We start from the raw sequence: 13,365 nt of genomic DNA, 5'->3' as shown, positions 1-13,365 counted from the left end.
GTCTGTGAGTCTGTTTCTGTTTCATAGAAAACTTTATTTGTTCACATATAAGTGATATCATATGATATCTGTCTTTGTCTGACTTACTTCACTTAGTATGATAATCTCTAGTTGCATCCATGTTGCTGCAAATGGCATTATTTCATTCTTTTTATGGCTGAGTAGTATTCCATTTTGTGTGTGTGTATGTGTGTGTGTATGTGTACCACATCTTCTTTATCCATTCATCTGTCAACAGACATTTAGTTTGTTTCCATGTCTTGGCTATTGTAAATGTGCTGCTATGAACACTGGGGTGCATGTATCTTTTCAAATTAGAGTTTTCATCTTTTCCAGATATACACCCATGAGTGGGATTGTTGGACCATATGGCAACTCTATTTTTAGTTGTTTGAGGAATCTCCATACTGTTTTCCATAGTGGCTACATCAATTTACATTCCCACCAACAGTGTAAGAGGGTTCCCTTTTCTCTACACCCTCTCCAGCATTTATTGTTTGTGGATTTTTACTGATGGCCATCCTGATCGGTGTGAGGTGATACCTCATTGTAGTGTTGATTTGCATTTCTCTAATAATTAACAATGTTGAGCATCTTTTCATGTGGCCTATTGGCCATCTGTATATAGAAGTTACTCTTTTGAAAGGGAAATTCACAGTTATAAAGGGAATATCCATTTGTAAGTGTGTGTCTGTAATAGGAAGAGGATAACTCTACACTGGAGAGTTTTATCAGTGGAACTGGCTCTGATTTAAACCTGCATAACAAACCTTACCCGTATTTACTAACCTCCCATAACTGTCGTCTTTCCCCACCTCCCACCTTTCTTTTGTCTTTAGCTGGAAACAGTATTTAAACTGGTGGCTTAGGCCACTTCCAGGAGTTACTCTTATATCCCTCAGTATCTCCCATGTATACATGGGTATTCCTGTTAATAAATTTCTGTTTGGTTTTCCCTTGTTAATCTATCTTTTATTACAGGAGTCTCAGCTAGGAATCAGAAGGGTAGAGGAAAAATTATTGTTTCTCCCCTACATGTCTCACAAAAAGATAAAGGAAGCAAAAGAAGTATAGCACAGAGAAACATGACCAGTTCAGATAATAAGTAGTTGAACGTAGTCCTACTAAGAAGTTAAAACTTTATACTGTAGGTCAGTAATTCTCCTTGGTGCACAAATAAATAAGCTATAAAGAGTTTAGAAATGTCTGTGCCCTGGACACCACCCTCTCAAGATTCTAATTTATTGGTCTCTGATGAGTAAAGAAGGTAATTTGTAAAATCTCCCTGGTGTTGACTGAAATAAAACGCACAACATGACGGTTGTGAGTTCAGTTTTATTTGGGGACTTACTGAGGATTATACCCCAGGAGACAGCCTCTCAGGTACTTCTGAGGAACTGCTCTGAAGAGGTAGCTGGAGAGGTCAGTGTATATATGATTTTGGCAAAGGGAGTACATGCAACCAAGCACACATCTCAAAGAATCTAACTATTTGAAGACCTGTTCTGCCAGTTTGCCCAGAGCACAGAGTGCCTCATTCCTAATCTCTGCCCTGAACTCCTTTCAGGGTGTGTTAAATCTCAGTACCTGCAGTAGCTAATGATTCCATCCATGTAGAGCTGGATGGTGAGCGACACTCTTTACTTGACACTGGTTATGCTAATCCACAGCCAGTGGAAAATCAACACTTTACACAATGGGAAGCCATTGAAGAGTTTTAAGCAGGACCATGAATGATTATTTGGGGAAACAAAATAATTTATTTAAATTGAAGAAGTGAAAGATCAAAGGCTGAGATACAATTAGAACAGTAATACCAAGATATCACCCCTCAACTCCTGCAAATCTAAAATAAGGTTTTCACTTGCATCAAGCAAAATGGTACAAAAAAAGGACAAGGTAGTAAGTTTCTATAAGGCTATATTTATTCTACATAAAGAATTATTTTCTGTTCTGATATTGCATCATCCTTATGTTTTTATTTTAAGATGTTTATTTTATAAAATAATGGTGAATATACATTGTGCTTATTGATATCGATATTTGATGTTTTTACTTGGCAAAATATCAGTTTTGTTTTTCACAATTGGAAGTGCTTACAATTTCCCTGCTCTTTCTTTCATTTTTACTTTCACAGTTGACATATTAAATGCATGCTGTGAGATGTGTAACATATACAAATATAAAGTATACAAATCAATGAATTTTTACACTTGTGTATACTCCTGTATCCACCACCTACTTTATGACACAGAATTTGTCTAGCACACCTGAAAGGTTCCTCATGCCCCATTTTATTCAATTTCCACTCCTCCATCATTGGCAACCACTGTTGATTTATTGTATCAGAGATTAGCTTTGTCAATTCTTGTACCTAATATAAATGGAATCATACAGTATGTACTGTCTGGCTTCTTGCAGTCAACATAATGCTTCTCTGACTCATCCATGTTGTTGTGTAAATTTCAGCATGTTTTTTTTTTTTCATTTCTCTGTAGCATTTCAATGTATGATATTAACACAACTTGTTTATCCATTCTCCTGTTGATTGACATTTGGGTCATTACTATTTTTAGTTATTTTGAGTGAGGTTACTATGACCATTCTTTTATGAGTCTTTGTGGACATATGTACTTGTTTCTCTTGGTTATATACATAGGAGTAGAATTTTTTCATCATGAACAAGCAATATAGTTTATCCTGATATGTCTACTGTAATATATTTAGCATATATTAAGAAGATGTGAAACTAAATTTAGTATCAACTAAATTTATTTAGAGTGGCTGCATAAACTTACAATTCCACCACCAATATATGAAATCTACAGTTGTTCTACATGCTTGTCAACTCTTAGTATTATGTCTTTTTAATTTAAGCCGTTTTGGTGAGGGTGTAGCCATATATCACTGTGATTTACTTTTGTGTATGTTGGGTCATCTAAAGAAAATTACTGTTTTTCAATATCTGTTTATTTTAGTTGATCAGTTGTACAAGTAAGCACAACTACACGTTTTTGGTTACTTAAAAAAAAAATGGGCTGTAATTCACATGCCAAAATATTCACCATTTTAAAGTGCCCAGTTCAGTGATTTTTAGAATATTCACAAAGTTGTGTGACCAAAAACACTATCTAATTCCAGAACATTCCCACACTGCAAAAAGAAACTCCACACTCATTAGCAGCTACTCTCACTCCCCTCTCTGTTCCCCTGCCACCTCTCATCCCTCAACCTTGGGTATCTATTAATCTACTACTTTCTGTCTCTATGGCTTTGCCTACTTTGAACATTTCATATAAATGGAATCACATAATATGTTGCCTTTCATGTTTGGCTTCTTTAAGTTAGCATAATATTTTCAAGGTTCATCCATGTTGTATCATCTTTCAGTACTTCTTTCCTTTTAATGGCTGAATAGTATTCCATTGTGTGAATACACCATCTCTTGTGTATCCATCCATCAACTGATGTACTTTTGGGAGGTTTTCACATTTTGACTATTATGAATAATACTGCTATGAACATTTGTGTATGAGTTTTTGTGTAGACATGTTTCCTATACTCTTGGGTATATATCTAGAAGTAGAATTGCTGGATTATATGGTAACTCTGTTTAATTTTTTGAGCAAATGTCAAATTATTTTTCAAAGAGGCTGCTTACATCAGCTTACATTCTCACCAGCAGGGTATGAGGATTCCAATTTTTTCACATATCTGCCCAGAGTTGTTATTGTCTGTCTTTTATTATAGTCACCTTAGTGGATGAAAGTGGGTATCTCACTGTGGTTTTGATTTGCATTTCTCTACTGACTAATGATGTTCAGAATCTTTACATGTGGTTATTAATCATTTGTATATCTTCTTCGGAGAAATGTCTATTCAAATCCTTTCTCATTTTTAAATTACATTATTAACTTTTTCTTAATGACCTCTAAAGCTTTATATATATATATATATATATATATATATACACACACACACACACACACACACACACATATATATATATATATATATATATATATATATATATATATATTCTGGTAACAAATCCTAATAAACAGATATTCTTAATTTAATGAAATCAAATTTATTGTTTTATTTAATCTTTTATGGTTTTATTTTATGGCTATTTTTTTCCCTTTATAAGGAAAAAACTACTACTCCATAATCACAAAGATATCCTACTATGTTTTCTTCTAGAACAGAGTTTCACAATTTTTTTCTGTGAAGGGCCAGATAGTAAATATATACAGCTTTGTGGACCTTACACTCTTTATCATAATTACTCAACCCCACCACTGTAGCATGAGAAAAGTGATAAAGAATACATAAATGAATAGGTTGGCTGTGTTCCAATAAAACAATTTACAAACAGGGGTAGTGGGCCAGATTTGGTCTATGAGCCATATTTCTAAAAGTTCTATTGTTTCATCTTTCACATTTAGGTCTATTGTCCATCTCAATTTGATGTTTGTGTGTGGTGTAACATAGGGATTAAGGTCCATTTTCGTCCATAAGGATATGAAATTATTTAATACATGGCACCATTTATTAAAAAGGCTATTCTTTCTCCCACTTAATTATAGTGAGATCTTGGATGTAAGTCAAGTGACTCTATATGTGTGGGCCTATATTTGGATGCCTTATTCTGCTCCATTGGTCTATTTGTCAATCCTTTCATCAATATCACACTGCCTTAATCATTATAGGTTTATAGTTATTCTTGAAATCAAGTAGTATAAGTCCTCCAACTTTGCTTTTCTTCTTCAGGATGATATTGACTATTCAAAGACCTTTGCATTCTGATACAAGTTTTATAATCAGCTTATCAATTTACACACACACTACACACACCTTGCAGGAGTTTGACTGGGATTACGTTTACTCTATAGATCAGTTTTGGAAGAATTGACATTATAACACTACAGAGCCTTCCAATCAATCCATAAACATAGTATGCTTTTCCCTTCATTTAGATCTTTTTCAATGTTTTTCAGAATGTTTTGTAGTTTCAGGTATAATGATTTATCACATCTTTTATTAGATTTATTTCTAAGTATTTGATGCTTTTTATTGTTATTTTCAATGTCATCTTTTTATTGGCCCCAAAATTTTTGTTAGTTTACAGAAATACAAATAAATTTTGCATCTTGACTTTTTCCAAGTAACTTTGATAAATTCACTAATTAAATCTAATTGTTTCTGAAATTTTGCTTGTCCCTGAAATCCAAAAGTCTTATAACAACTGAAGAGACTACTGAACTAGTATAGAGAAGAGGTAATAAAAGCACAAACTAAAATGGTGGTTATGAGGAAAGATTTAAGAAACCTATAAAAGATAGAATCCATGGAAATTAGAATTTTTATGACAATGTAATGAATGTTAGAGTCTATCAGCTTTCTATCTTGGATGGATGAATAGTTAATTTTGCCATTTACCAAGGTAGGAAATACAGGGAGAAGAAAATGCTTAAGAAAAAAATAATGAGGTTAGTTTTTAATAAATTCCCTTGAGTCGTCTATAAGAAATCTAAGGGAAAATTTCCATTAAGGAACTGAAAACAGAAATCTGGACTTCAGGTATTGAAAGATTTTAGGAATATAGGTGATAGTTGAAGCCACAGAGATATAGATGAAAACATAAGAACAATGTGTAAGGTGAAAAGAGAGCTAAAGATTTTAGTACTGGAAAATGCCAATATTAAAGGAGCAGTGAAGTGAGGAAAATCAACAAAGGAGAACAAAAAGAAATGCCCAGGAAAGGACAAACAAGAAAGGTAATCACAGAAACCAATGAAAGAAAGATTTTTGAGAGGTAGAGCATGTTCAGCAATATAAAGTGCTATAAACTGGTCAAGAGAACAAAAATTGAAATCACCCATTTAGAAGTTATTAATTACTTTTTCCAGAGATATTTCAGCACATGATGTTTGAAATGGAAGCCAAATTGAAGTGGATTGAATTGGAGGTGAGGCAATTTTAAAAAACATAAAAAGAAAAACTGAGCAAAACAGTGTTTGTAAAGTCTTTTATGTGAAGAGCAGGAGAAAAGACTCTAGACAAAGATTAATACAGGTTCAAAGGAAGGGTTTTTTTAATTTTTATTTTTATACAATTTTTTGAGGTTACACTCCATTTACAGTTATTACAAAATATTAGCTATATTCCCCATGTTGTACAGTACATCTTTGATGTACTGTACACCAATCTTACACTCAATAGCTTGTACTTCTCACTCCCTCACACCTATAATGTCCTTCCGCCCTCCCACTGGTAACCATTAGTTTATTCTCTATATATGTGAATCTGCTTCTTTTTTGTTATATTCACTAGTTTGTTGTATTGTTTTAGATTCCACATATAAGTGATATCATATAGTATTTGTCTTTCAATACCCTCCAAGTCCATCCATGTTGCTGCAAATGGCAAAATTTTGTTCTTTTTTATGGCTGAGTAGTATAAGGAAGGTATCTTTGAGTGACAATATTTGATAATATTTATATCTCTAGTAGAAAGACCCAAAGAGTTTGAGGCTATAGATGGAAGAGAGAATAATAAATGGAACAAGGTCTTGGAATAAATGGAAGGAGAGTGGATCTGATGCATAAACACCACCTGAATTAAACTAAACTATCCCTGCAATGGGATAAATAGAAACATAAATACTTATGTTTATACGGAAGTTGGATATAAGTTAATACCTGCTAGTTTGATCTTCTCCCCTACCTAGGCTCTCACATTCTATTATCTACTTAACATGTTTGAATTACTTCTAAGTTGCCCTCAAATGGGTGAAAAAATATCTCTCCCTTACTTGAACTTCACTTCCTTCACATATAATGAACAGTGCCACAGGCACCTTGTAAGCCTCTAGAAAGGATTTATTCTGTGATGACAGGCCTTCAATTATGCATGTAAATATCAAGCTACAGATTTAAATAATATGTGATGGTTTTTGTGAAGGTAAGAACGTATAAAGAACAGGCACTCATGCTATCTCTTGCTACATATACACTTTCACCTCCGTCAAATACAAAATTCCAAATAGAATCAAGTTAACAGTAAAGCAATGTAAGTTCTGAAGATTTTTATTAAAAGCTATTAATTAAGAGGGCATGGAGACTTTTTTTAAAAAGCAGTGTCAATTATTTGCATTGAATACACTGAACATCAACAAAGAAATACATAGATTTTAGTGGAATGTGACAAGTAGTTTATAGTATCAATGAGGATGTTGAGACATCTGGTAAATGGAGGCTTGTGATTATATTAAGCAAAGGAAACTTTGAAGGCAATAAATTGAAATTGACAGGTTTAAATAATTATAACAGAAAATGAGCAGTCAAGATAATTTTTAAGATACTTCCTCAATACACATGAATATTAAGGTAGCTTATATAATTCAGATTTGATTTCTATGGACAAGCAAGTCAATATTTTAAAATGTTTCCCATTGCATTTGCCACAACATGCAAAATACATAAGGCGATGATTGGGAAGTTAATAAAAAGATGAGACTGTCAACTCCTAAATTAATTAATTAGTCTAATATTCATGGAATATATTTTCCTTTCAATGCACACACATAATTCATATTAGCATTAGTGGGAGGAAGTTTCACTTGCATGAGAAGAATACAGCAATCAACATGCAAAAGTCTAAGAAAACTCTTTGTGAAGAATTTGCTATTTCACTGTTTATTGCAAAAGTGCTGTCTGCATGACACCAAATGAATACATTGAATCATCCAAATGTTTCTTAACAGCTGCAAGTTTTACATTGTAGGTGAAAAGTATAAAATATTTTTTGCATTTTATCCATAAAAAGAAAAGGTAACTAAATACCAACCACGTGCCAAGCACTGTGCTAAGTCCCTGACAAGTGTAGTTATTGACACAAAAGTGCTGTGAAATCATCCCAAAACTCAATGGCTTAAAATAATCGTTTATTCTCATGCATCTGTGGGTCAGTTAAGCATTAGTTGATAGAGACTGGGCTCACCTGGGGAGTTTTTCTGACCTTAAGCTAGACTTGCTCAATGGATTTGGGTGTTGGCTAGCAGTTGTATGATCTATGCTGGGCCCACGTAAGGTGGTTTGTTCTGCTTTGATGTATCTAATCTTCTCCAGGGAGCAGCAGCGTAGCCAGTGGCAAAGGAACAAGGGGGCAAGCTGAATGGTGTAAGAGCCTTACATATTTTGGTCATGTTATGTCTTACAACCTGCCATCGACCAAAACAAGCCAAATGGCCGAGCTCAGAGTCAAGGGTTGGGGACATATACTCTACATCTTCAGTGGAAGAAACTGCAAAGTAACTGGGCAAAGGGCATGGATACAGGAAACGGTAAAGAACTGGGGCCATTAATGAAATCTGAAATACACACTATTTTATTTAATCCTCAACACATCCCCACATATTATCCTCTTATTATAAGTAGGAAATTAGATAAAAGATAGGTTAAGTGACTTGCCCAAGTCATAGAGGTAATAAGTTGCAGAGCTAATGCCAAAGTTCATGGTCATTGTTGTCATTCCAGTACATAGTTTTCTATGCACATAGTTTAAAAATCTGCAAATGAAATGAGGTCTGCCAATTAACTGATATACAAATGGTATTGGCAGGTAAACAATAAATATATATGTGTGTGTGTTTGTATGTGTGTCTGTGTATGTATCCATAATCATATAGAATATTGAGTAATAAAAAAAAACACTTGATTGAATCAATGGGGTGACATTTAAATCAACCTTTAGTTTTCGACTTCTCATACATGTAAGACCTCTGTCAGAGATTTCTGTGGCAAGACTGCTTTGTCTTCCTAAACTTCTCATCATCCGAATTGTGAAGAAACCACACAATCTGTTCTTCTCTCTTTCTGATTCTGGGCTGAAGGATGGTAAGGGAGTATATTGTGAAAGCAGACTCACCACAGTTGTACACACATGCAGATATATTTTGCGAGGGAAAGGAACAAGTTGAGGGAACACATATCATGTGGCTTCAGTTTTGTCAATAAGTATATTAATGATATTATCATTTACTCAGAGATAAATAAAAAGATATCCAACTCTTCTCTATCCTTAAATAAATAAATAAATGGCAGCACACATTTTCCTGCCTTTCCCTCAAATTACTATTGTATTTTTCTCTTTCCCTTCAACGCCAGTCTATACTTGCTGCTGCTGCTCCCTGATACCACATTCCCACATTAATGCCTTAGCTTCCTTCCTCACTGGTCTTGCCTTCTCCGATGTTATCTTTCATCTCCCAATCACAAATATTTTTATCAGTCCTCATCCTTTTTGCCCTCTTTCCAGTATATGCCATTTGCCTACTCTTCTACCACTGGAAACTCTATATTTAGAGGAAATGTAGAGATGTTAGCTATGTGGGTACTGGAGCCAGTCTGCCTGGATTCGAATCCTGACTCTTCCACTTCAGAGTGCTGTGGCCATCAGTAAATTAATGAACCTCTCCTTTCCTGTGTTTCCTCATCTGTAAAAAGAGTGTAGTCATAGCACCATAGTACCCAAATCATATGGTTATCATGAGGATTAAATGAGGTCATCTATGGTAAATACTCTGAAAACGGCCTGGCACACAGTAAGTACTCAATAAAAACTCTCTCCTTTGATGATACTGCATTGCCCTGTGATCTTCCCACATTTTTTAGCATACTGGAGTTAATTCCTCCCAATCCTTATTTATATATGTTTACTCACAGTTTATTCTCTTTTTAAAATATTTCTTTATTGAAGTATAGTTGATTTACAATGTTGTGTTAGTTTAAAGTATACAGCAAAGTAGTTCAGTTTATATATATATATATATATATATATATATATATATATATTCTTTTTCAGATTCTTTTCCATTATAAGTTATTACAGGATATTGAGTATAATTCCCTATGCTATACAGTAGGTCTTTGTTGGTTATCTATTTTATATATAGTAGTGTATATACATTAATTCCAAACTCCTAGTTTATCCCTAGCCCCCCCTTCCCTTTTGATAACTGAAAGTTTATTTTCTATGTACTCACAGTTTATTCTTATACTTCTCTCCTATACCCTTTTGTTATTCTTACCTAGTATCAAAATTTTAACTATTAATCTTACCTAGTATCAAAATTTGATGCCCCAAGTTCTCAAATCTATGTCTGGCCTAACCACTCTTCAAATAACACTATTTCAATTTAACACAATTTTCTCATACTCAGTTTTCTACTGACAAACAGAAAAACTGCTCAGTGGTCTCATCAAATAATCCCCTTATATACTTTAAGATCACATCTTTTATGCTTTAACCTTCTTTTTACTAAGCTAAGTAACTCCAATCCCTTTAAACTTTTCTTGTAAAGCCTGTTTTCCATTCCTCTGAAATTCTTTATTGTACATTTCTCTACCTTCCAATACCTCTATATTCTTCTTACAGTATGAAAATTCACTCTTCATAATATTCAAAAAATGTTTTGACTAATGTTGATTACAATGAAAGCATATTCTAACCCTGGGTGCTAATCCCCTGCTAGGTTCCATTATTCAGCTTGTGGGTAAGAATAGTAATTTTCCTGTTCTTCTTGATTCTAGCCAGGCCTGTTCAAAAGAATAAAAAGGTAAAATCAATATAATATGAACAGCATTATCATGACCTCAATCAAAGTTGTGGGTTTTGTGCATAGCAATTTGCCCTTATTAATTCATATTGTAACTGAATGAAAAGAACTAAACAAAAGAGAGTCCAGGATTGGGCACATACATCTAGGCTTATTCCATATCCTAGGAGGTCAGCTAAAGTTCTTGTGAGAATATGCCAAAGATCATTCTACACTAGAGAAATCAAATGCCAGAAGGATAGTGGACTTAGGAATCAGTTTAAAATAATCTAGTGTCTCATTTATGAATTAGGAGTAATCAAGCACAGACAACTCTGAAAATTTTGGATATGTAAACTGCTAAGGTTTTATAAAATAGCTGGTGACATGGATTTGAATTCTAAATGCCTCCACACCAAATTTTCCTGAAAGAATCCCCTTTAAACCACTGTCCCCATTAACACCCTGGCCATTCACAATATGTACTCCACCATCTTTTCTCATTAGGTCTTCTAAGAGCTTCAGGAACTATTTGTGTAGCAATTACAACTATGCTTGAAATGGTCAGACTGTTTATAGATTGACAGTAAAGAACTTATAGAGATCCAAAACACTACAAATCTCCAAACTTCCTTGGGGCTGTAGGGAAGTTTCAAAAGCACTGATAAGAAGCAGGTTGCAGCCACTAAGCAGATATCGAATTGCGTTGAAGGCAGTCACACACGTATCAAACTGTGACTAAGTATTGATCCAAGACCAGTATTTACCTCAAGGAATAATGCATCCTTGGTGGACCAAAAACCCAAGTCAATACATGTCTTTTTACATACATTCCATTACCAAAATTAATTGTGACAAAAATTTTGATCTACTTTTATTCTGACATCTGAAGAATATTTATAGGAACTTCAGAAAGTAGGTAGCTCTTCCTGTTATATTTCTGTAGTCCATTTATTAAGCTAAAGGAAGAACCAACATAAATGTTATTAACTTTGTTATAATCAGTTTTGCGTTTTCTCCTGGAAAGGTATGTAATTTACAACAAGTAGGGGTAGGGACTAGAGAGGAAAGAACTTTAGAGAGAGAAGACTTTGCTTAAAATTTTGCTCCTACTGTTTATTAAATATTCAGTCCTGGGAAAGTTTTTAACCACTCTGAGGCTCAACTATACAATAGAGGAGAATATTAATGCCTACCTGACTCGTCAGACTGTTATGAGAATCAAATGAGATCAAGTTGTAATCCAGCTATCCCTCTATCCCTCATCACCTCTTTACATCCAAATGTCTTGAAGGAGTTGCCTTAATTCACATTTCACTCTTTGTTATCTTCCCACTCCACTCACCTGTCAACCCACAGCAATCTGTCTTCCATACCTACCACTAAATTAAACGTGCTTTTAATTTGTCCCCTACTTCTTCATTGATAAGTCTGATAGGTACTCAGTTCTCATCTTATTTGATTTTATAACAGCATTACTCATGCTTATCCAACTCCTAATTTGAAAATCTCTACCCCTTGACTTCATATCTCTGTGTTCTCTGGATTTCCATTTCTCTATGGCTATTCTTTCCTAGTATCCTTCAAGAGTGCATCTTACCCTCCCCAGCTGTTTCTCATTATACTATACTGAGCCCTCTTCTCTTGCCATTGTGCACACTCTCCCTGTGTGATCTCACTCAGACTTGTAGTGGACCATTACCACGTATGAGCTGTTGACTCCAAAATCTATAACTCATTCATTTATTCAAAAACCAAACAGTATATATGTATACAGAGCATTAGTGGAGTACAACTTACTTTAGGTCTTTGTTCAAATGTCAACTTATCAGAGAGGCCTTCCCTGACAACCCTCTAGAAATTAGCAATCTCTACATCCACATTCTGCATACCCCCACATACAACTTCATTTTATCCATAGAATGTATCAAGTTTATTGGTTATTATTATCTGTTTACTTTCCATCTCCCTTAGTATATTGTTATTTCCAGGAGACCAAGTATCTTTATTTCATTCACTGATGTGTCCCCAGTGCCCAGGAAAGTGCATAGAGAACATGGTAATACCTCAATAATTGTTGACTGAGCAAAAATGTAAAATACTTGGAGCAGAGTAGGTACTCAATAAATTGTTGTACTATTATTATTATTACTACAGATGAGTAATTAAAATATTTTGAAAAATAAAATACCATATAAATGCTAAACTAGGAAATCACAAGCACAAGATGCTTATTAGTTGATTACAGGTAAATCTGGATGAAAAATCCTGTAGTATCTACCAGAGCTCCTGGACATGTCATATACACACCTCTAGTGTCTATTTCACACAAGCATAGGGCAACAGGGTATCAGGCTGTAGTTGCTGCTGGAAGCTGGAGGATGCAGTAATATTAAAGCTATTCTTTGGTTCTCTGTTAGGGTGTCTGTGGAGAAATATCATCATATGGAGGCAACTGTAATGATACTATTAGTAACAACAGAAAGAGGAAGACCTCAGTGCAACCTCATTTTCCAATTTGCTAGATCTAACTAGTGGTTGCCCAGTCCCAAGCTCTTCAGTAGCCCTTGGCCCAGCACCTCTCATCATACCCACCTCTGAGGTGGTGCCAGTTCCTGACAGTGGCTCAACATATTAACTAATACAAAGCAAACCTTTATTACATTGTAAGGAGTGGCAAAAAATTGATTAATTTCAAACAAAGTTAATTGCCTTGGGAAACTGAGCAACATGCTGCAACAAAAACATTTATATTAAATAAGAAA

Source organism: Hyperoodon ampullatus, assembly GCF_949752795.1.
Source record: "Hyperoodon ampullatus genome assembly, chromosome: X".
In the NCBI taxonomy this organism is placed as follows: domain Eukaryota; kingdom Metazoa; phylum Chordata; class Mammalia; order Artiodactyla; family Ziphiidae; genus Hyperoodon; species Hyperoodon ampullatus.
Note: the sequence above shows the minus strand (reverse complement) of the source record.